Here is a 25687-nt window from a genome sequence, read left to right as displayed (position 1 = left end):
TAAAGACCTGGAAGGTTACTGCATGTGGATCTAGGTACTCACTGTGCATTAGAGATCTGAGCACGAAACAGTAGCCACATATATAAACTCTGTTCAAGCCAAGACAAGAACGAAAAGAAAGAGAAGCGACACTTCACTAAAAAGGTCCCAACTCAGCCCTTGGCTCAGCATTGCTTTAAGAAGTGACTGGGTGTCTAATGGTGTCTCAAAATAAGATTAGAGGCTGATTAAACAACTCAAATGGAGGAAGTGGTAATACAGACAACACTTCATCTATTACTCATTCTTTTATAGTCTAAGTATGTCCAGATTCCTAGAACATGCTGTGATTTTTTTCTTCTGCATTGCAGCAAAACTGAAAAACCTTTACAAAAACATGGTAACAGATAAAGTTAGCATTCAACCATAATAATATTATTTTGTTAGTTTCAGCCAATATTTTAAGAACCTAGTGTTATACCTTGCTATTTTTATGTTTCAGGTTTTTGAGTAAACAAATGTATTACCATGAATAAAGAGATGACTAGACAGAAGCCATCATGCTTTAGATGTGCTTTGAGACAACGCTCACCATTCAGACTCCTGCCTCTTTCGTTCCACAGGGGGTCTTATAAACCTATCCCTACTTGACATGTATTCTTTTAAAATCTTATAAAGATTGAAGTAGTGAAATAATAACCACTTTGCCAAAAATTTTAATTGCGTTGTAATTTGGACTGAAGGCTCAAGGGCTTCCTTCCTTCTCTTCAAGTTTTCCCTATGTCTTTGTTAGAAAATGTCATCACAATATGTCATATTTGTAGTCACAGTAACAAAGGTACTTTGAAGGTCTTCATGAAGAGATAATCAGTAAGAACTCTGGTTGTAAGTTGCAAAACCAACTTGAGCTTGCTTTAGTTAAAAAAAAAGTGGAAATTTATAACAATATAGAAGAGGCCCATGAAAGGTTATTATAGAAATGCCTGGAAATGTGAACAGAAAAACCATCAGACACTCTGTTTTTGTCTCGGTGGTTCCCTAAACATCTTTGTCCTTTCTTCTCTGTAGATCTTTTTTCTGGCTTCCCATTTCATGCGATATATGATGTTCAAGTCACAGTTCCTAAGATTATACAATCTCTCAAAGCAACACTAAACTAGAGTCTGTTAGTCCAAAATCAAAAATTACAGGGGCTTCCCTGGTGGCGCAGTGGTTGAGAGTCCGCCTGCCGATGCAGGGGACACGGGTTTGTGCCCTGGTCCGGGAAGATCCCACATGCCGCGGAGCGGCTGGGCCTGTGAGCCATGGCTGCTGAGCCTGTGTGTCCGGAGCCTGTGCTCCGCAACGGGAGAGGCCACAACAGTGAGAGGCCCGCGTACCAAAAAAAAACCAAAACAAAACAAAACAAAATCAAAAATTACAGAGTAGAATTTAATTGGCTTGAGTCAGGTATCTACCCTTTAACCAATCAGCTATGGTCAGAAAGGTATTATTATCAGAAACCCATCACTACGATGGAAAGTGAGGGAGGGGAAGCCCACTTAAAAACATCTTTGAATGTACACTCTGGAATGTGTCTACTAAAGCATTCTCCTCAGTTCCTTCATAGGCAAATACACCCTTCTTCCTAGACAAGCAATTCCAAAGATGCCTTCACATAATGTCGTAGGCAGACTTCTAAGATGGTCCCCAATGATTTTCACCTCCTGATATTCTTGTCCTTGTATAATCCATCCCCCGTGAGTGTAGTGACTTTCTTCTAACAAACAGAATATGGCAAAGGTGATGGTATCTCACTTCTGTGATTAAATTACAAAAGATTTTGACTTCAGTATTGCCAGGAGCTTCTTTCTACTCCCTTCTTGATTTGCACACTTTGATTAAGCAAGGTGCAATATTGGAGAGGCCCAACTGGCGAGAAACTGAGGGGTAAGCTCTGGCCAATAACCAGCAACGAACTGAGGCTCTCGGTCCAAGGATCCATGAGAAACTGAATCCTGCCAAAAGTCACATGAGCTTGAGAGCAGATCCTTCCCCAGTCAAACTCTGAGATGACTACGGTCAGGCAATACCTTGACTGCAGCCTGTGAGAGATCCTGAAACAGAGGCCCGGCTAAGCTGTGCTCAGATTCCTAACTCACAGAAGTTATGAGACAACAGATGTGTGTTATCTTAAGTTGTTTGGAGGCAAGCTGGTACACAGCGATAACTAATGTACATAATATGATCTACTTATCCCATTTACAACTGCAAATCTGCTCATCCCCAAACTTGTAAGGTGACCATCTGAAGTCATGAACTGATTCTTCATCCAGAGATAATATATTTGAGCTACTCTGCTGCCAGTTTATAATCTTTGGGTGACATCCATTATGCCTCTGATTTAATCTTCACTTAGTCCAGGGTGACCATTCTCTAAATGATAAACTTAACAATTGATTTTACAAACATTTATTGAGAACCTATTACTTGCCAAGCATTGTTCTAAGCACCTGGAGCATATCAGTGAAGAAACCATATAAAGATCTTTGCTGCTATAACCTTGTATCCTGGCATAGGGAGATGGGGAAAAAAAAAAAATAAAGAACTAGACATAATAAATACGCATTTCATTAAGTCTGAGACAGAAATTTTTTCATATTTTTAGCAAATGTAATATCTGGGTACATCTAACAGTTGACATACCATGGTTTCATTGGCAGTGTTTCTTCCTTCTTAGTCATACATTAAAAAATGGTACATCTTAATGTTGTTGATTTTTAGATTTGCTCATTATAAAAATTATATAGTGTATTGGAAGACATAAGTGGTTTGGGGAAAAAAACTTGGTAAAGTAAGGGGGATCCAGGCTGGGGGTAGGTGGGAGGGAGCAGATGGCAGTATTAACTAGAATGGTCTGGGCAGGCCTTGCCCTGACTTATTAAAATGGTGATATTTCAATGGAACAGGATAGAAAGCCCAGAGAAAAACCCACGCACATATGGTCACCTTATCTTTGATAAAGGAGGCAAGAATATAGAAGGGAGAAAAGACAGCCTCTTCAATAAGTGGTGCTGGGAAAATTGGACAGCTACATGTAAAAGGATGAAATTAGAACACTCCCTAACACCATACACAAAGATAAACTCAAAATAGATTAAAGACCTAAATGTAAGGCCAGACACTATCAAACTCTTAGAGGAAAACATAGGCAGAACACTCTATGACATAAATCACAGCAAGATCCTTTTTGACCAACCTCTTAGAGAAATGGAAATAAAAACAAAAATAAACAAATGGGACCAAATGAAACTTAAAAGCTTTTGCACAGCAAAGGAAACTATAAACAAAACGAAAAGACAACCCTCAGAATGGGAGAAAATATTTGCAAATGAAGCAACTGACAAAGGGTTAATCTCCAAAATATACAAGCAGCTCATGCAGCTCAACATCAAAACAAAAAACAACCCAATCCAAAAATGGGCAGAAGACCTAAATAGACATTTCTCCAAAGAAGATATACAGATTGCCAACAAACACATAAAGAATGCTCAACATCATTAATCATTAGAGAAATGCAAATCAAAACTACAATGAGATATCATCTCACATCGGTCAGAATGGCCATCATCAAAAAATCTACAAACAATAAATGCTGGAGAGGGTGTGGAGAAAAGGGAACCCTCCTACACTGTTGGTGGGAATGTAAATTGATACAGCCACTATGGAGAACAGTATGGAGGTTCCTTAAAAAACTACAAATAGAACTACCATACGACCCAGCAATCCCACTACTGGGCATACACCCTGAGAAAACCAGAATTCAAAAAGAGTCATGTACCACAGTGTTCATTGCAGCTCTATTTACAATCGCCAGGACATGGAAGCAACCTGTGCCCATCAACAGATGAATGGATAAAGAAGATGTGGCACATATATACAGTGGAATATTACTCAGCCATAAAAGGAAACGAAATTGAGTTATTTGTAGTGAGGTGGTTGGATCTAGAGTCTGTGATACAGAGTGAAGTAAGTCAGAAAGAGAAAAACAAATACCGTATGCTAACACATATATATGGAATCTAAAAAAAAAAATATATATATATATATATATATATATATATATATATATATATATATATATATAGTCATGAAGAACCTAGGGACAAGACGGGAATAAAGACGCAGACCTACTAGAGAATGGACTTGAGGATACAGGGAGGGGGAAGGGTAAGCTAGGACAAAGTGAGAGAGTGGCATGGACATATATACACTACCAAATGTAAAAGAGATAGCTAGTGGGAAGCAGCCATGTAGTACAGGGAGATCAGCTCGGTGCTTTGTGACCACCTAGAGGGGTGGGATAGGGAGAGTGGGAGGGAGGGAGACCAAGAGGGAAGAGACATGGGGCTATAAAGCAGAAATTAACACACCATTGTAAAGCAATTATACTCCAATAAAGATGTTAAAAAACAAAAAAGGTGATATTTGAGCAAAGCCTTGAAGGTGTGAGGGAGGTAGCTAAGCAGATACTTGAAAAGAAGAGCACTGCAGCCAAAGAGAACAGCTAGTGAGAGGTCCTTAAGAAGTATCATGCCTGGCATTTTCCACAGTAGCTCCCCGGCGCCTGCGGCTGGAGCACACCGAGCAAGGAGAGAAAGAGTGGAAGGCAGTGGATTAATGGGAGTCTGCTCAGGTGAGGCCTTAGAGGTGCATGTAAAGACTCTGGCTTTTATTCTGGATAAAGCCAGAAGAGCCACTAAAGGATGTGAGATGAGTGAGAAAAGCTTACTTAAGTTTGAATGCATCACTCTTGGCTACTGTGTTGAGATTAGGCTACACTCAAGCAGAGGTTCTGCTACTATTTTATCATTTGCATTTAACACTAAAAATATTGTATGTTAGGTTCCTCTTTCTTTCGGTTCATCTCACTCCAGTGTTGGTGGGAAATATTTTTAAAAAGTCGTATTTCCTGTTCATGGTTGCTGTAACTAGACCTAAGTTCTTACTTTGATTATATATATTTTGTTGTGAATGAATGAAAGATATTGAGGTTTTATCATTTTATGCTTTCATTGAAGAGTTACTGGATGTGAGGATAAAAACCCCATATGATTTCTTTCCTTAGCATATCTTTACTGTGAATAAAAAATTATGTAACATATTTATGTAACATGAATTGCATACGGTAACAAATATCCCTTTGATTGTGCATTATCTATACGCAGTACTACGTGTCAATAATTCCATAAGAGATTATAATATCTAATGAGTTCTTTCTTGCTAGTGTCCGATCGTCATTCCTCTTTCCTCACTTCTCATGATGCAATTAAATTTATGGTTTTAGCCATTGTCTATATGCTGAGCACTCCGCAAGCAACCTCTAAACTAAGATTCACATTTCAGTTGCCCACCAAACATCTCCATCAGTAAATTTCATAGAAACCACAAACACACTGTATTTAGAACTAAATTTAGCACCCTCCACTCATAAACCTACTGCCTTATCCCCAGTTAAGTTAAACTCCTTTCTCTCATCCCAATTCACCAAGTCTATTAATAGATCCTAGTGATGATGCTGTAAGCTGTCATATATATACACACATATATATGTTCTTTTATATATTTGTATACATATACATATATGTGTATGTGTGTATATACATATATATATGTGTGTGTTTACATATATATATATATACACACACACATATATGTATACACATACACATACACTTCACCTACTATTATGACTTCATTTAGGCCGTGAATTTTTCCTTAGGTAGACAAATTTCAGCGTTCTCTCAAAGAAATCTAGCTTTGATTCCCAGTTCTTCCTCTTTCTTATTTTTAAAAACAAAACAAAGAAATCTTTGGCCTGGTACCTCATCTGCAAAACAGACATAAAACATCAACTTCATAGAGATTCTCTGAAAGCTGCCTCCATTCTGCTTTGTACCTAGCAAGAGCTCAACAGTAATTGCTGCTCTAATAATGTTATTAATTATGCTTTAAATAAAAGTAGATTTGAAACAGATGCCTTTAGATTATAGAAGTAGGAACGTTTTTTTTTAACTTTATAAAATGAACTTCTATCACTTTTTACCGAAAAAATTAAAGTTTTTTTTTTTTTTTTTTGCTGTACGCGGGCCTCTCACTGCTGTGGCCTCTTCCGTCGTGGAGCACAGGCTCCGGACGCGCAGGCTCAGCGGCCACGGCTCACGGGCCCAACCTCTCCGCGGCATGTGGGATCCTCCCAGACCAGGGCACGAACCCGTGTCCCCTGCATCGGCAGGCAGACCCTCAACCACTGCGCCACCAGGGAAGCCCAAAATTAAAGTTTTAAAAGTTTCAATTAAATCAGGAATTGCCTCCACTTTTATTAAAATTAAGAGTTCTTAATCACAGGAAAAAGAATAGGCTATTAGTGAAATATTTGCTTCCTTAAACAATCATTACATTAAACGTTCTCCCTTTAATGTTTACCATAATATTTTTTTATCTTCTGAAAATGTAACTATTAACATACTTTATGGCCAAAATGGTCAGCTACTTGATGAAAGATTAAATAATGAGTATCTACCACACAGCCTCTGTTCACCTATATGGAATTTATTGAATACATTGGTACATTTCCTATCCTTCAAGATTTCTCTGGAATTGCACTGGGCACTGAGCTGTCGTAAGGAATGGTGGTTCCTCGTGATGTTTGTGATAAGTAAACTAAGGACACATCAAATGCCATAGAGAGGACTAGTACCATGTACTAGATAAGAGTTCAGATTCCTGAGTCTCGCTCTCCAGGTTCAAAATCACAGCTTTCCCATGACCAACTGGTGACTCTAGGCAAAGCAATCTCCCCTTGTTCCTGTATATGTAAAATGGGGATAACACTACCTGATCACAGGGCTGTTGTGAATGTTAAATAAAAAGGCAATAAATTCAGAACGTTTTTATCACATTTGAGAGAAACAGAGCACATCACATTAAAGACTGAATTCCTGCAGTAAGAAGAATGTATTCACATTATTCACCTCAGTGTTTCCCCAAATTGCTTTACCACCCTTTTCAGCAATACCTTTAAATATGTCAAGTATGAGTGTTCCATGGATTAAAATGTAAAAGTTGCTGTGTACAAAGGATGAGATCTGGGGTCCAGAAATACTGGATATCTAATCCCAGCATGACTGCTTATACGTGTACCTCTAGGCAAGCTGAGATTTTCATATATGTTGATTTTTATTGACTACAACAATAACTCACAAAAATGATACAAGTTTTAAATGGTAAAATATATACAACATTCAGCACAGAGCCTGCTATCTAGCACCAGGTAATGTCCCTTTCCTTCCATCTTTCCTGTCTTCATTCACTCTTCAAGAAGTATTCAAGGAGAAATGATAACTTGCAAGAATGGAGTAAAAGGGATCCAAGCATTTCATTAGCTAGACTACCTTGTAGGGTCCCTTCCAACTCTGACATGCTGTGAACCTATGATTCTAATTCCAGAAGTAAGTAGGTGGGTAAGAGTGGTTCACAGGCCCGCACACCAGATGTTGAGTCAATGCTAGCTTTTATGCAAACCTAAGCATGCCACTGAGATTTTGATAACCACTAATCCTAGCTTGCTATCCTCATCTTGTACTCCAACAGTCTTGAGGGGAGAGATATCAAGGATTTGCTCTGCTTCTTGCCCTGAGGGTGGTCCCGGTTAGGGGCTAAGGGTACTTTGTTGACAAAAGTACCACAGATATAAGCAAACCTGCGTGAGGATAAATGTGTCTTTCTGGCTCTTTGAATGCTCTTCCTTCCAGAAGGGTAGAGCCCTGGTATCTTACAGGAAATTAACACTTGAAACAAGTCCTAGCATCTCTGTCCCAGCTCCTCTGCACGTCTTCGGTCTTCCTCTTCCTACTGGTTTCATCTTTCCAGGCCAGCTTTTCCTCACAGTTAGAATGTGAAGAGCCAAGATTCACATTGAGCTTAAGTGAGACACAAAGTCCCTTTGAAGAAATTTAGTTTTAGGTAAAAGGCATCTATGTCAAAGCAAAGAGAAGTTTTCACATGGTTCAGCCTACCTTTCTAGGAAACTAAATTACGGTTTGGAGTAATGTCCCATCTAGCAATGGAGTGTTAAATATTACTCCTGTCTTCCTTCATCTTGTGTATTTATTTTTTGACTTTGGGACTGCACACTGTGGTCTGTGGGTAGTCAAGGATATGGACCTGCTACTCAGGTAGTCTGTATTTCAGGATTTGTGTTCCTCTCCGTAGGTTTCCCATATATTTTTACTGAGAAAAAGGCCTTTGCAAGAATGAAACGTTGTCCATTAATGACAATGGGTGGCTTTACTGCAGTCTTGCTTCCTCAATTCAGGAAATTGAAATCAGAAATACAAAAATGGGGAAAAAATGATTAACAAATTTCACAATTCTTTGGCTTAATTCTACTGCTAGATTTTCATTTCCCTGAACCTGTTTGGATGCCAGCTCTGTAGCGAAATATCTGTCTAACACAAGGCTTTAGAGAACAGATGCAAAAGAGATTAGACTCTGCCTTAAAACAACTTGCCATTTGCATTTGAGGATTGAAAACGGGGAGGATTAACTTGTGGTATTGGCCCATATAATACCCATTTGGTTTCTCTTGAGATTTTTTTCCATTTGCTCTGCTCTAGTGCAATCCTTACTATTTCAATAAATGGTTAATCTTATTCTATTAGGGTGAGTCCTGTTTAAAGCACAGTGTGGTCCATCTGCCAACAATAATGCTTAAATAATGCAAACGCTGCTTCTATCATTAGTAAGCCCTCCAATGGACTGATTAATTTCAGAATTGCATTTTATGGATTCTCACTATACTATACTTGTACAGATTCATTTTGATAATTCATGGTCCACATCTCACTGCAAACTTGGGAGCATTATTTCAGCTATCCAAATTACATGGACAACACTGGAATAGGAACAACCCAAAACAAAAGAAGCTCTATAATTGATGATTATTTTATAACCACTTCAATTGGAGAAGAGAAGTAATTGAGCGTGAACAAGTAACTGTGCCCCATAAATATTCCATCTTGAAAATAAGTGTGAATGTAGAGTTTATAATTGTAATAAAATTATAATGCAACTAAGTTAATAATAAGCATTTCTCATGGTGAACAGAAAAGCCTGGCCATAGTGAAATACCTCTAGCTCCTGACCAATTTGCCCATTGGCTCCCACTGGCTCACCCCTGGGCCTTTGCACTTGCTGTTCCCTCTTCACAGGTCATTCATGACCAAGTCCCCACTTTTCCTGGCTAGCTCTAATTTACTCTCCATGACTCATTTCAAGTCAGCTTCCGTAACACTCTGAACTTAGTCCTGTTGTACAGCACATTGCAAATACCTATTTATGTCCCTGTCTCCAATTATACTGTCACTTTCATAAGGGATGGGACCAAATTTTCTTTTTTGTCCTTATGCCAATGCTCAGCACAGTGCCTGAAGCAAGATTGTAGTAAGTGCTGCTAGATGTCTGCAGAGAGGATGGAAAGAAGGGGAGCTGGTGTATAATAGGGAATAGGGAGTTTAAGAGATAACAGACGGGCCAGGCCAGGTAAAATACTTAAAGACGAGATGCTGAGACATATTCCTATGTATCTATCAGCTCTGGGAAATGAGCCATACACAACCACATCTGGGGTTTCTCATTCCCTGGGTATGGTTAGGGAGGGACCAGGAGTGGGGCGGGGCTGAGAGAACATTATTCACCCCTGTGTAACTTCAAAGAAAACTAAAGCAAAAGCAGTTAGAAGGTGCCTTTTCCCACAAACCACCCAAACATTTAGGGTCTCACATTTCAGAGTCGGGGTGGGAAGAGAAGGAGAAAACTGTTTCTCTGGGTGCACACATATGCTAGCCTCTGAAAAAGATTCCAGAAAAGTGATTTTTTTTCATGTAGATAAACCATTTTTTCATAATCTCACCGCTACGTTAATGGACACGAAAGACTCAGACAGAATGAAGTTCAAAGCAGCAAGTGAAGTGGAATTTTTCTGGAATTGAAAAGTAAAAATGTAAATGAAGGCAAATACACACGAGTGTAAGTGTACTGTATGGTGTGGCTCCGTGACAAGCACAATGTGAGGTGTTTGGGGCGGGGAGAGGTTGGCAGCAGGCCATGTAAAGAGGGTGGATGGGTGTGCCCAGATGCATCGGAGCAGGTTAAAATGGACCACTCTCAACTCCTTTGCAGTTTGAACAAGGGCCTGCCAGTTTATCTAAATACTCATCCATGCAAAAACAAATAGATCCTGAGAGCAGAAATACCCACATCCCTGCCTGCTGAGCATGCAAGCCTACAGACAGGAATAATTAAGGGTGGGAAGTGCAAAGACGATGCCAGAAGGAATTTCCGCCCTGCACGTAGCCGCCTGCCCATGGTGAACACCTACTCATGCTTGGTGATAACCGAAGAAGGCTTATTTCATTTGTTTTTAATCTTGTCTGCCTCTGGCTATTTGAAGCAGATATATTAAAAATCTGGGCAGCTAAAGGCTGAAAGTAGTGATTTGTTTCATAAGAAGGCACTGCAATCAACAAATATCTATTTTTTTCAAGTGTTAGATATACTTCTTAGGTTTCTGTAGTTTTCTCCTAAAGAATTCGACGGAAAAAAAAAAAAAAAAAAAAACACCCAGCGTCTGGTCAGTGAACTGAATTAACTGAAAACCAAACAAGGTAAATTTTAAATGAATGTGTGTACATATATGGAATCTTAAAAAAAACGGTACTAATGAACCTAGTGGCAGGGCAGGAATAAAGATGTAGACATAGAGAATGGACTTGAGGACACGGGGAGGGGGAAGGGTAAGCTGGGACAAAGTGAGAGAGTGGCATGGACATATATACACTACCAAACGTAAGGTAGATAGCTAGTGGGAAGCAGCCGCATAGCACAGGGAGATCAGCTCGGTGCTTTATGACCGCCTAGAGGGGTGGGACAGGGAGGGTGGGAGGGATGCTTAAGAGGGAGGGAATATGGGGATATATGTATGCATATAGCTGATTCACTTTGTTAAACAGCAGAAACTAACACAACATTGTAAAGCAATTATACTCCAATAAACATATTAAAAGAAGAATGTAGAAAGTTAATATAAATATGCAAATATATAATTGCATAGCATTTTCATAATTGTATAACATTTCCTAAGATACAGTAACATAAAGCATGTATTTATGGGGGAGAATATTCTGCCATCATGCCAAAGAATGGATAGCATTATGAAGAATAATTTGGTGAGATAGGCCATGTTGAAAAATGAAACTTAAATAATATTAATAAAGGTTAATTCTTCGGGCTCACTCAGAAATTCAGTGAGAAATATGAGTCCCCCAGCTCTTATTCCAAATATTTCACCAGCAAGTGTCTTCGCCTACCTCTGGGTGTTTTGTAAGCTCTGTGTATTCCAAGTTGATGCTTAGGGCAGTTACTGTTTTCCTCTACTTCTTTTGGAAACTGATGTCCAGCTTTCTAACAGAAAAAGATAGGGAGACAGAGAAATCTCACAGTGATTCCTCAAAATCTAGCACATAAAGGACTCTATGTGCTAAGTAAAACTAAGATACAGTGGAAGTGGTTTCCTTGGCAACAATAGCTACAAAAGTAATTTTCGAACTCAGAGAACTCTTTGTGCCTTTTTTACTGTAGAGCGGCACAAGTAACAAAATTAAGAGTAAAATGATGACGGAAATAAGGGAAGATTCAAGCCCCTAAGTGTGGGCAGTTCGGTTAAAGCAGAGGAAACTGGGAGTAGAATAACAGGTTAGGTGTTATAAAAAGTCAAAATGGGGAGGAAATGAATTGTTTAGCTGGGTTCAAGGGAATAGAGGTAGATATGAAATTCAGAAAAGAAAATTTAGTCTGTCAGGAGAAATATCCCAGAGAGAGAAAAAATGAGTTAGTAGTTCAGTTACAATATTCCAGAATAGTCTCTGAAAAGAAGTCAGGCAAAACCCTGTCCTTCAGGACAATGGAAAAGTGAATCATTGCAAAACATTAAAGGCAATATTAGAGCAGCCATACTATTCCAAAAGGAGGGTGAAGATTTTCTTTTCCAGCCTCTAATTTCCAGCCTCTTTGGTTCACATGATCTGTAATAATTATTTTTTTAATTGAAAAGACAAAACATGTGACCACAGGATCTCTCTAAAGGAAAGCAAATAATAATGAACTGGTTTTCATTCTTAAAAACAAAATAAGCAGACTTCTGAAAACTCTCAAAACAGGGCACATTTTCTGCGCTTGTGAAAGTGGTAAAGGGCCTAATAGCTGTAACAGGAGCAGTCTCTTTTGGAGCCTAACAGAGTTCTAACACCCTCTGTGGACATGGTAGGGGTACCTGTGGCTTAAGCCTGACCACTGCAGGTTAAGCATCTCAACAAATCCTTAAGCACCTCTGAGAATGTATCAAGAGTCACAGGGCCACTTGTTCCATTTATACAAATACCTCGTTCAACCACAGACACAGGGTGTCCCAAGGTAGGTCTCTACATGCTGTCAGGGAAGAGGGGAGAATCTGTTCTTAGGCACCTCTATTTCAATTATCTCTTACTATCCACCAAATATAGAAATACTCTTTCTGATAACAGAGGAACCATCATCTACAAAGTACTATAGTAACAGCTTACAGGTTCCAAGTGCATTATCCTCCATCTTCCCAACTTTCCAACAGTGTTATTTGCCCAGATTTCCCAGTTAAGAAACTGACTGCAGTTCAGGGAGCCCCTACCCGCCCCCAATACCTTTCTCTTTCTATCTCTCCCCCCTCTTCAGTGTGGGGCTGGGAGGTTCTCTGGTCTGAGCTTAAATAGTTAAGAGCCTAAACCAGGATTCAAACTCACCTGTGTACATCCCCAGTGCTCTACTTTATTTTGCTTCACTTCTAAATCTTATTTCCTCGTACACAGGGGCTTTCACAATCTGATCCCAATGTATATTTTCACTATTTTTTTCTTATCACTCTCTATTATATGCCCTACCCGTGAGATTAAATGAACCTCTTACTGGTCTACATATATTTCCTGTACTTTCCTATATTCATATCTTTGCACATACAAATCATCCCCAGCCCACTTCCCTAGGTCAAATCCTAATTGTTCTTTAAGATCGCACTCAAATACTTCTCCTCCATATTACTGTCCCTAATGCCCTACCAAGAGACATCTTTTCCTTTGCTGTCCTTTCCTAGCATAATACTTCTCCTTGTTTAAATAGCTTAGGTCAGTTAAGGAAAAATAGCTTTTTTCTTAATCTGCTTTAAGCTATTTGTAACTCTTGTCTCTGTTATTAGTCTCTATCTAGTGGTGGTATCCATGTCCAATTTAATTTCGTTTTCTATCAAGTTATCTTAAACATAACTACTTATGAAAATGTTTTTTGTTGTATGGTTTAATAATGAATAAACCCCAAGTGATCCATTTAAAAGTCATTCTCAGGTTCTCATTATCATCAACATCATCTCAGCTGTGGCAAGTGTAATATGAACTCCTTGAATAATACATGAAAAAAATGCTTTAAAGATGGTTATATATGGTTTTAGGGAACTTTTATTAAAAGTTCCATAATATTAAAACGTTTTCTCTCTTCGAAACTTCACACATCTCTCCTTCAAAATAGCATAACATCTTAAGATGGCCAAGAAGTTGGAAACTGTCAGAAACAGTGACATCTGGTGGTCCAGTGAGGGGGTTGTTCTGCAAAGGCAGGTGGAAAGAGATCACAGAGAGCAGAAGACCCTCTCATCTTGAAAATCCCCTTAACTGAAAGTTAAGTAAGCAAGAAAGTAATTTAAATAATGGTAAGTTAATAATACAGTCATAGATAACATTCGCTGACTTCATATTCTATACACCAAACACTGTTTTAATAATTTTGCATCTCTTAAGGCATTAATCTTCACAATACCATGTTAGTTACCACTGTTATTCTAATTTGCAAATGAGAAAACTGAGATTTGCCAAAGTCACAGTGAGTTCCTGGAGAGCAGTGATTTGTGTCCCGACTCACTGCTCTATGCTACATCTGCTGTAACTTTCAAGCAAACACACAAAACTTGTAATATTGGCTCAGCATTAAACCACTAACAGTATAAAGCCAGGATTCAAAAATGCACATGGTCCTGGTTATTTTAGAATAGTACAGACTTCAGTCTAGAATGTTCCTTATAGATCTTTGTCTTGAAAGTACCCTAGAATATCTGGAATTAGACAGTTGTTCTACATTCAGTATCTAGGAAGGTAGCATTGAATGGGTTTCTTTGGTGGTATTATTGGTAGTTTCTCATTGAGGAGTCTTTAGAAAATAATACAATGTTAGAGCTGAAAAGGGTGTATTATATATATATACTTATCCAGCCTCTTTATTTTACAGATTGGGTAACTTGAGAAACAGAGTGACTTGTTACACTATATACTTCTATATACTTTAATTAGGATGTGCTTCCATTATGGGGATGCATTATTAGAAAATGCATTTAAACGTTAAATGAGATTTTATTCCCCATTCTTATTCTTTTGACACACATTCCTTAAGTACTTATTATATGCTGGATGCTGCACTGGTTTCTAGAGATACAATAATAAAATACATTTCTGTACTGAAGGGTGCTTATAGGCTAGTGGGAGAGACAGGTATCTTGGCAATCACATGGCACTATGGTGAGAGCTGCAACGGGCACTCTAGGTGCATAGGGCAGAAAGATCTCATTCAGAGTTTGAGTGATGCAGGAAAGGGTTTCTGAGGAAATAACATCTGAGCTAAAACCTGAAGAATGAGAAGGAATCAACCACATAAAGGGTACAGGGAAAGGAGGTAGTTTTCCAGGCAGAAGGAAAAGAATGTGCAAAGCCCTGAGCTAAACTGGGAATCGGACATCTTGAGGGAACTTAGAATAGTTTAACAGGGCTGGACCCATTTAAGGAGAAAGTAGTAGGAGATTAATCTGGGGTCAATTTGTGATAAGTTCACTGTGACACAGAGAATGGATTTAAAAGGCTCTTTACTGGAGAAAGGGAGACCAATTAGGAGACTATGCAATCCTGAAATGTCAGTGACACAGAGGCTGAAGCAAGGCAGACAGATTCCAGAAATATTTAGAAGACAGAACTGGCCAGTCCAATTATTGATTGAATATGGAGGAGTCTCACTGATGACACCCAGTTTTTGGCTTCGGCAATTAGCAGGCATTGCCATTCACTGAGCTGGGGAAATAGACTTAGTGATTGCACTCATGATTCTAGATCTTGTGGAGTTAGCATGGAGGTAAAGATTTGAAAAAAAATGACAAGTAGATATAGTTGAAATGGTAGGAAGATAAGCTACCGCTTATGGCTTATCACTCAGGAAGAGCCTCAAAGAACACTAATTTTTCAAGGATTGGTAAAGAAAGAGGAGCTGCAAGGGAGACATAGGAAGTGTCCAGGCAAGAAGACTGAAAATCCTGAAAGAAGCTTGTCCCAACAACTAAGAAAAATAGCATTTCCTGAAGAAGGGAACAGACGACAACAACAACAACACAATAATAATAACAACAGCAAGCGTCTGTTGAAAACTAACTGCATATATGAGGGTCAACTAACTCTATGTAGTCGTTCTATTATTATCCCCATGATACAGATGAGAATAATAATGGTACCTAAATCACAGAATTGTTGTGAGTTTATATATTGCAAATGCTCCCATTCCTGTAAGAATGGTTCCAGCAGAATTATTAGGGGTAGAAGCCAAGTTGTAGTGGATTGCATAGTATAAGGGAAATGAGTAGTCAGTCAAGGCAGGAGATGGAAAAAAGTATCCGGTGAAGAGTTTTAGTATATAGGAACACTGGTTTCCCATGAAAGGGAACTCAGAAAGGGATAAGCAGAAATAACTTCTACTATTAGCTTAGATACTACCTAGGGGTCCCCTAGCTCCCTATGGCCTGGTGAAACTTGGCATGGGCTCTTATTGGTCTAGAGCTTGGCCTTTGATGTCTGTGAGTTCTCAGCCACTTATTTCCTCTCTGAATCACATTTTTCCTTGGACATGATACCTCAGATCAGCCCAGGCTCGATGTTTACTCTTACTCTCAAAAAATTACTTTTTGTGACTTTAGTAACTTGATATAACCTGATGTAGAGTTTGGCCTTTTACTACTTCACTAGCTCCCTTCCCACTTTTTTCAGCTTTTCTCTTCTTTCTTCCAGATAGCAAGTAAACCATTACCCTGGGCTCAAGCAAAGGAGTTCAGTCTATATTAAAACTCTGCAGGTTCAGCTTCTACCCTGAGGGGGGGTTAGCAAAGCATCTTCTCAATGATGCTGTAGTCTCAATAATACTGTCTGGTGAATGGATAAAGAAGATGTGGTACATATATACAATGGAATATTACTCAGCCATAAAAAGGAACGAAACTGAGTCCATTTGTTGAGACGTGGATGGATCTAGAGACTGTCATACAGAGTGAAGTATGTCAGAAAGAGAAAAACAAATATCGTATATTAACGCATGTATGTGGAACCTAGAAAAATGGTACAGATGAACTGGTTTGCAGGGCAGAAGTTGAGACACAGATGTAGAGAACAAACGTATGGTGGGGTGGGGATGGTGGTGTGCTGAATTGGGTGATTGGGATTGACATGTATACACTGATGTGTATAAAATGGATGACTAGTAAGAACCTGCTGTATAAAAAAAACCAAAACAAACAAACAAACAAAAAAAATAATACTGCCTGGTACTTTCTACCAAGAAAATAGCTTTTATCAACATCCTCACAACTGGTAAGTTTAACATTTAATATTAAGAATGTTAAATTATTTCAAATACAATTCTACCTTTAAAAATGCTAGGTCTCAACACATCCCCCATGAACCTTAATCATATTTACCAATATTAGTCACATCTACCCTCCTATAGGACTTAACTTTCTGTATCCAATGCTGTTCCTCCTATATCCCTAGCCTGCGACTGTCCTGACACCTTGACATTCAACAGAATAATCTTCTGCACCAGTTCTCAATTCGCAAATAAAAAGGTTAACTTTGATTGGCCTAAGGAGGAGAGAGACTACACTGTCTCAGTTAAAGTGCCAGAGTGGAAAACCCTGATGGTCCAAAGTGCACTAAAAACACTAGCACTCCAAGGCAAACAAACTAAAAAGAAACAGAGATTGAAGGCCCTGGTCTTAAACTATATCAGCCTTAACAGAGGTATTGAGGTTGACCTTGTCCTCTCCAAAATACAATATCCAGGTTCTGTTAAAACTAAATAAAAAATTAAATTAAATAAGTAGAGGAAAAGCAAAGTGGGCAATAAATTACTCAGTGGGCTTGCTTTCTCAGTTCTGATTGGAAGAGCATCCTAATCAAACAAAAGACTAATTAGGTCTTTTTCTACTTTCATTTTATCCTAGCGACATGGGCCAACTCTTATTTTTGTAACAAAAAAAATAACATTTATGTAGTCATTTCTAAGTTATAAAGTTCTGACATATATTATTTTGCTTAAAAATAATTGTATGAGTTCTAAAGTTCAGAGAGAGGGCTAAAACAAACATCTTCTGACCCCCAAACTCTTTTCCATTTGCTATTATTTGCAGAAGAATAACTGATTCAAATGAGGTGTCCTTTCTCAGGGAGAAGGCACATTTTCACTGTCACACGTATTTGCCAATCAGGATCAGGTTTAAAGAAAGATAAGGGTAAAAGTGGCACAGAAGTGTATATTCTTTCTTTGAATATTTGGCCTTTAAAGTAATGAAAATGAATCATAGAAAACAGTGCAAAAAAAAGTGGGAGGGTAAAAACATAATACCCAAAGTAGCAGAACCTTATTCCAGGGAAATTGAGACCAAGCGAGTCTATTTTTAAACAATGAGCCTCCTACTTACGAGCCTTAGGAACTTCATAATCAAAGTGTGAAAGTCTGGAAATTTATTTCATGGTGAATTTATCAAAATTTTCTACAAAAATGAATGCCCATATTGGTAAACCATATATGTGAATTAATCAACATGATGTTAATAACTGAGATAAAGGAAGCAAAAAGTTAGTTACATACCTACTATGAATTAAAACCCTTATTTTGAGCTAGTATCTCATTTCATCCTCATGACACCCATGGGGTGAGGACTGTCAGTCCCCTTCTGCCGAGAAGGCCACTGAGGCTCCTAGCAGATACCCTCCAGCAATTGCATTGTCTCTGCATGAGTAAGATTTTAAAACAAGTCTTCTCACTATTCATTCTGCCATCCAACACTGTCTCCAAATATATAAAAGAAAATGAAAAATTCAACATGCATCTGGAGGGCATTAATAAACTTCAAAACACCAGGTAAAGGATGTCAATAGGTAAAGGATTTGGCTTCCCACATTGAAAACCCAGCTGCCTCTTCTTCACTAGGAAGCCACTGTCTGCACACTCTGAATGAATTCCCAACTTGCTGATTTGTAGCATGGACGTTTATTACGGTTAATAAGTTAACAGGAAAGATGTAAGATGTTTGAAGAAGGAAGGAAGGAAGGAAGGAAGGAAGGAAGGAAAGAAGGAAGGAAGGAAGGAAGGAAGGAAGGGAAAGAGAGAAAAGGAAGAAAGAAATCGTACTATCAGTACTATATATGTAATACTTCAATTTAGAAAAAAGAAATTCAAAGTGAAAAGTCACTATTAATACGTGAACCACAAATATTGATACACAACTGAAGCAAAATATATAGATACATGGAAGAAATTAAACTGAAAATAAATGCAGAATTTCCAACAGAAGAGGTGATTGAGACCAGGATCAACCATGGTTCATGTGCGTAGCCTGCACACCTGGGCGTTTCGGCCTGCCTCCGAGTGACTGAAGAGCTGCAGGATAAAACATATGTCAGCTTAATCATCATGTAACCCTGGAGGGTTATAGCAGGAATCCCCTATTCACTTAGAAGAGGACTAGCCAGGTGTGCACTTATGATACCAATTTCATAGCTGCCTCTTCTTGATGGGATGGAAAGATCAGAGAAAAGGAAAACCAACCACTGCAAGGAGAAAACCACAGACACTTTGCTGGGATTGACCTAGGATACTTGTTTTCACTCTGCACTGAGACTGAGTGTGAACTCTATGTCGGGCATGTGAGCTCACCCTCTCCCAATGAGCACATGCCCTGAGTGTGTCCCAGGTGACCAAATGTGGTATGTTCTGTGGGGTTCCATGGAATTCCAGATATCTTGCTTCCTGGCTTTCCTATGTGTTGTTTCTTTTACCTAGAGCACACTTTCAGTTCCCCTTTTCTCCCTCTTCTCACCCCAAACAGCTTCACCTAGCTGATTTGCATTTAGATCTCAGTTTACACATCACTGATCCCCCAAGGCTGGGTTAGATCACCCACCTCATCAGCTCACAGCACTCTGTAGTTAATCCAATTGTACCATGTAGCACACTGTATTTTGATTGTCTACTTCCTTCATTCTCTGGGCAAATATGTTTTGAGTACCTATGGCATGAAAGGGATAGTTTTACTAGGTCAGGAGGATAACATTATGAGCAAAAGGAAACATGGAGAGGAACAGAATAGAGTCCACATGTATAGAACTAAGGAATGTATAAAATGCATGAATGAAATTTACAGAGCATAATGAACCATTAGGGTTGGTTTCCTTTAGTGCTAAGATTTGATGGATGAAAAGGAGTTTACTAGATATGTACAAGAACAGAGCAGTGGCCAGAAAGCACTACAGGCCGACATGTAAGAATAGCAGTGGTGTGCGGAGACCGTCAAATAGAAGGAGCAGCATGTGAACAGGCTCTGATACAGGACAGACAATAGCAGATTTAAGAATGTGAAAGAACTCATACGTTCCTGCCTATCTACCTTGCTTCCAATTTTAATCTCAGTAAAAAGATAGTTATAAGGCGTTTAATGCATAGTTCTTTAATGAATACATAGATGAATGAATAAATGGGCTAAGAAATGTGTGCCTGAAAAAAAAGAAGCAGCATCTATAGCCAAAGTTTTTTATCAGTGTTCTTAGTTAAAAGAGACAGACACTGACTGACGAATTTACGAAGAGGAATTTATTGAAATTCCTTAAATTAGGGACTTACAGCCTTCCAAAACCATTTACATGTCTGGAGAACCTGGCTTGAAAAATAAGTGGCAAATGAAGTCAAGGCAGCAAAACTGGGAAACAATGGCCAACTTCCTACTATGGGAAAGGTCTGGAGAGAACCCTACTGTCCCACTGTTAGCCACTGGGTTACATCAGCAAATAAATCTTCCCCAGCAAGACATAAAGAGTAAAAAAGTTCCCAACATGGACAGGGAGTTCGAATGCCAACCAGCCAAACAAGCAAATATAAAACAAACAAAACACAACAAAAATGAAGGTCTTCTCTGCTTATAATTATGAAATCATATTGTTCCCTATCATACCCTCTCCAAAATTTCAGCTGAAGCTTGTTCCAGTGGTAACTCCAGGGCTGGGAAGACGAAGATACAAGTAACAGGCCAAACTAATAAAATTCAGTAATTAATGATTGTACTTAGCAAAGAATACTAGCATAGAAAAATATTTAGTACATACTCAAAGGTCTTACCTCAGGATAAAACACTACAATATACAAAAACATATTTTAGACTCAAAAGTTTGAGAAAATGGGGTGAATTAGATTTCAACTTGTTTTTATAAGCACTCTTAAAAAGTTAATTTTATCTGAAAATCTTGGTGTGTTTTAAACCAGGGGTAGTGCTTCCTAACATAAAATATGTCATCTCAATTGTTCTCTTTCTGCTTGCATTTGTTAAGTGTTCTCTTTGTATTTGTTTAAAGTACTTCATATTGTACCACCTGTATTAGCCAGAGTAGGTTAGGTTATAGAGCAATTAAAAACAACTCCAAATCTCAGTGCTGTTACATAACAAAAGTTCATTTTTTTTCACATGCAGATCTGGGCAACTCTTGAGGCAGCTGTGTTGTGTTGATTCGGATTTCTGGGCTGCATCAGACTCAAGATAGCTGCAAATCACCCCATGCTTCTATGAGCACCAGGACAGGGAAGAGGCTCAAAGACCAGAAGACTCACCATGAAATCCTTCTGCCTGGAAGTGACACGTATCACTCCTGTTCATGTTTAACTGGCCAAAGCAAGTCAAGCTGCCTGGCATAAATTTAAGAGGATGAGGAAGTGAAATCTCCCAGGGCAAGGAAATAGAAGAGAAATTGACATTGGTGAATGCCTAACACGTGATCAAATACTGATGGCCAATGTAGTGGATTTCTTAAAAATGTGCAAAATGAAGATTTTTTAAACAGGATGTCACTAACCTTGCCTGCATTGAAAATAGTTTCTTTAAAAAAAATTCCTTGATAGTCCTTAATCATATATATTATAGAACTTTTAATGAATTTTAAGGAAGGGACAGTTTCTGCTCTTTTATAATTATATTTCCATGAAAATTGTACTACTTGCTTCTACATTAACCAGGGTTAACCCCTCCCTTTCCCTCCTAAATACTGCGATTTTGTGCTGCTGCTTCTACAACAAATATCCACAGAATCCCTCCCACACACATTAAACCTGATAAACAACAAACTAATTAAGACCAAAAAAAAAGTTAGACAAAATACTACATACCTATATTTTAAGTGATCTACTTATTTTATTTAAATTTTTAGAGACACAGGAGTACTCCATATCCATCGTTTTTCCTGTGTTCAACACTAAAGGCTTTTAGTTCAACAGTTCAACACATTTAAGTGAGTACTTAGTACATAATAGTTTTCAATGTTTCTAATTTTGCACTAGAGATATAAGGATATGAAAGCAGCAGCACTACTGTGCAATACAGATGCAGATCAAAAAGCTGACTCTATGCAGTTCAGTAGTACTGTGCCTTAACTCAAACACAAAACAAAATAAGGGTGTGTGTGTGTGTGTGTGTGTGTTTTGCAGGAAAGACACAATCAGTTAAATACACAGGAAGTAAATGAAAAGGAAATAAAAAATAACCCCAAACTATTGGTACATAGGGAGTGTGACTCAGTTAAAATACCTGCTCTACAGAATGATTTAATTTTTAATGTGAAGGGGGAAAAAAATGAAAAAGAAATACCCAATATCAAAATCAAATTGTCAAGGAGCTTTCCTTTCCAGTTAAATACGTAGTTACATACCCAAAAAGCAGTTCACTACAAAATATCTAAAATTGGTACACAAAATATACTTAAAATTATTTTGGGTACATATTTGAACTATATATGTGAAAGAAAATGAAGAAACTCCTTCACTAAGGCCAAACATGAGGCAGTCCTATGACTCTAGACAGGAAAAGAGGGGCTAAAGCCAGAAGCTTCCAGGTAGTATCTGCCCATCTCCAGCAACATGGAGTTGTAACTTCCAAAACCACATGGGAGATAAAAGGACAGGGCATTTGGATAGTTGTTGTTTTGGACACCCACCCATGAATCTAGGAGCCCTAATGTGCTATATCCCCCGGGAAATGATGAACAAGAAGAAAACTGCTTTGCAAGAGAACTCAGCAAGGAAAGTTGTCTAGTGTAATCTTGCCTCTTGGTATGTGAGGGGAGAGTGGGGGTTGGATGGCTGAAATAGTCCCTGAAAATTATAAGTAGAAGTCAGTCATTATGTAGTAATTGTAGTCTGAAATTACAGTACTTGTACAATGAAAACGAAAACACTAAGAAATTATGGTGGCTCAGTTATCGAAGGGATTCCATGTGGCTGGCAGAAATGAAAGCAAATCACCTCTGCAGGAATATATACCCTCAAACTAAGCCTCACAACTCCTCACAAATAAAGTTTCAACAAACATTGGCTCACAATGAGATTTTTGTAAAACCACAAGATGACAAGAATACATGAGCAAGGATAAGCAGAATAAAGAAATAGAATTAGACCCATAAACATTTCAAATTTTCAGAATTATTAAAGGTAGAAAACAATATGCGTATACTTATGATGTATAACAAAATAATAGAGGCAATAAAAAATATCATAGGCATTCAGCAGGAAAACTTGGGATGAGATGAAATAGAAATTGTAGAAATAACAAAATATGAAATGTAAAATGTACCGGATGGAGAGAGCTGCAGGCTTCTGGACCAACATGTAAGAAGCCTGGAAGTTGTCACTCCATCCTAATAATAAGTAAAAAGGTGAACAACTTGAAAAATCAATAGCTTTTCTTGGATCCATCATAGAAGTGATGTCACAGGGCAAACCACTGCATCTACAATAAAGCTGGAGTAACTGACAAGCAAATACAAATAATCACAACTTACCCGAGCAGAGAACCTCAAGGAAAAACTCTCATAGGTACCAGTGCTTGGGAAACCTGAATTATAGTTGATGAACTGATGGAAGCTCCATGTAGACAAGTCAGAGAGGTAAAAACTCCAGGGCGACCCAGACAGAGAAATGCTCCCACATTCCGTGATTTTTACCTCCAGGAGCTCAACCAGATTCTCCTAGTGAATATCAAAGAAAAGTCCCCTTGTGATTCTGGCAAGGGGAAGGGAAAAAGAACTATTTTGAAATACACCAGAGAATTCTGTTTTCCTAAACAAGGACTGCTCTCAAGAGAAACAATTTTACCAGAGCTTATACTACTGGGGTTTTATGAAGACCTAAGTGACCAGGGGAAGGGAAATACTTAACTCCAGCCCACTGTGGTCATCTCGCTCCATGTAGGGGGAGAGGGAGAGCTGAGGGACACTAAAAGATTGGCAGATTGCCATCTAATCACAGAACTATAGAATGACTCTCTTCCTCCTACACCTTACTACTACATTGCTAAAGGCCTATTTATCACAGTTCCTTTTACCCAATAAATCATGCAGAGCTATCAGGAAAAAAATCACAAGTGTACTAAAAGGCAAAATCAAGAGTTCAAAGAGACACAACATGTATCAGAATCAGACTCAGATATGGTATAGATGTTGGAATTATCAGACAAGAAAAAAATTTTTTTTTAATTTGATTAATATGCTATGGGTACTAATGGATAAAACAGACAGCACAGACAGCATCAAGAACAGATGAGAAATGTAATCAGAGAGATGGAAATTTTTAAAAAGAATCAAAAAGGAAATCTAGAGGATGAATGAAGAATGCTTTGATGGGCTCATTAGTAGACTGAACAGGAATATGGAAAAAATCTTTGACCTTGATGATATATCAATAGAAACTTTCAAAACAGAAGAAAAAAGAGGAAAAGAAGAGAACATAATATCCAAGGACTGTGGGGCAACTACAAAAGGTATAACATACATGTAAAGGCAATACCAGAAGAAGATGAAAGAGAGAAAAGAATAATAACAGAATTTCCCAAAATTAATGTCAGACATCAAATTAAATATCCAGGAACACCAAGCAGGGTAAATTCAAAAACAAACAAACAAACCATTTAGGTATATTATATTCAGACTGCAGAAAATCACAGATAAAGAGAAAATGTTGAAAGACGCCACAGGAAAAAAATATCTTACATATAGAGGAGCAAAGATAAGAATTACCCCTAATTTTCCACCAGAAACAAGGCAAGCAAAAAGAGTGAAGTGAAATATTTAAGATGTAGGAGAAATAAATCCAGAATTCTGTCCCTACAGACTTTCCTCCAAAAGTGAAGGAGGAATATACAAAATTCTCAGAAAAGTTAGGATAAAAATTAGGATAATTTGTTTACAGCAGACCAGCCTTGAAAGAAATGTTAAAAGAAGTTCTTTAGAGAGAAGGAAAATAATATATGTCAGAAACTCAGATCTACATAAAGAAGAGAAGAGCATTGGAGAAGGAATAAGTGAAGGTAAAATAAAAACTTATGGGTTGGGGCTTCCCTGGTGGCGCAGTGGTTGAGAGTCTGCCTACCGATGCAGGGGACATGGGTTCGTGCCCCGGTCCGGGAGGATCCCACATGCTGCGGAGCGGCTGGGCCCGTGAGCCATGGCCCCTGAGCCTGCGCGTCCAGAGCCTGTGCTCCACAGCGGGAGAGGCCACAACAGTGAGAGGCCCAAAAAAAAAAAAAAAAAAAACTTATGGGTTTTTTGTTCTTAATTTAAGTATAACAGTTTTTTCAAAATAATAATAGTAAAAATGTATTTGATTATGTGTGCTTATGTATATATTGTGTGTGTGTGTGTGTGTGTGTATATATATATATATTTACATATAAGTGAAATGAATGATAGTAATGATACCACAGAGGAAGAATTAGGATTATTTTATTATAAGGTACTAACACTACCTGTGAATGGTATAGTGTTATCTGAATATGGACTTGTATTAGCTGTAAATGTATATTGCAAACTCCAGGGAAACCACTAAAAAAGGTTTAAAAAATGAAGTATAACTAGTATGCCAAGAAAGGAAAAAAATAGAAACATAGAAAATGCTCAACTAAAGCCACAAATAGTAGAAAAGAGCAGAAAATAAAAATAGGAAAAAAAGAACAAGGGCCACAAACAGAAAACAGTAACAAATATGGTAGATACTAATCCAACTATATCAATAATCTCTTTGAATGTCAGTGGTCTAAATGCACCAATTAAAAAAGAAAGATTGCCAGAGTGGATCAAAAAACATGACCCAACTATATTTTGTCTACAAGAAACCCCTATAAATATAAAAACACATATATATTAAAAATAAATGAATGGAGGGATACAACTTAACAAATTTAGAAAATAGAAATTGA

At 38.2% G+C, this 25687-nt stretch overlaps 1 protein-coding gene across 2 annotated transcripts in view; it reads right to left on the bottom strand.

Annotated features, from left to right (window-relative positions):
* BANK1 (B cell scaffold protein with ankyrin repeats 1) overlaps positions 1–25687 on the bottom strand; it is a 439628-nt gene that overhangs the window by 349945 nt on the left and 63996 nt on the right. Inside the window, exon 2 of one of the 2 annotated variants that reach the window (XM_049708850.1) lies at positions 23277–23462. The exons of the other annotated variant lie outside the window; for it this stretch is intronic. The gene's annotated coding sequence lies outside the window, so the exon portion shown is untranslated. The remainder of the gene's footprint in view (positions 1–23276; positions 23463–25687) is intronic. 2 annotated transcript variants of the gene reach the window in all.

The sequence above is a fragment of the Orcinus orca genome, chromosome 4 (genome assembly GCF_937001465.1).
Source record: "Orcinus orca chromosome 4, mOrcOrc1.1, whole genome shotgun sequence".
NCBI classification, from domain to species: Eukaryota; Metazoa; Chordata; class Mammalia; order Artiodactyla; family Delphinidae; genus Orcinus; species Orcinus orca.
Note: the sequence above shows the minus strand (reverse complement) of the source record. Positions and strands in the feature narration are given on the sequence as shown.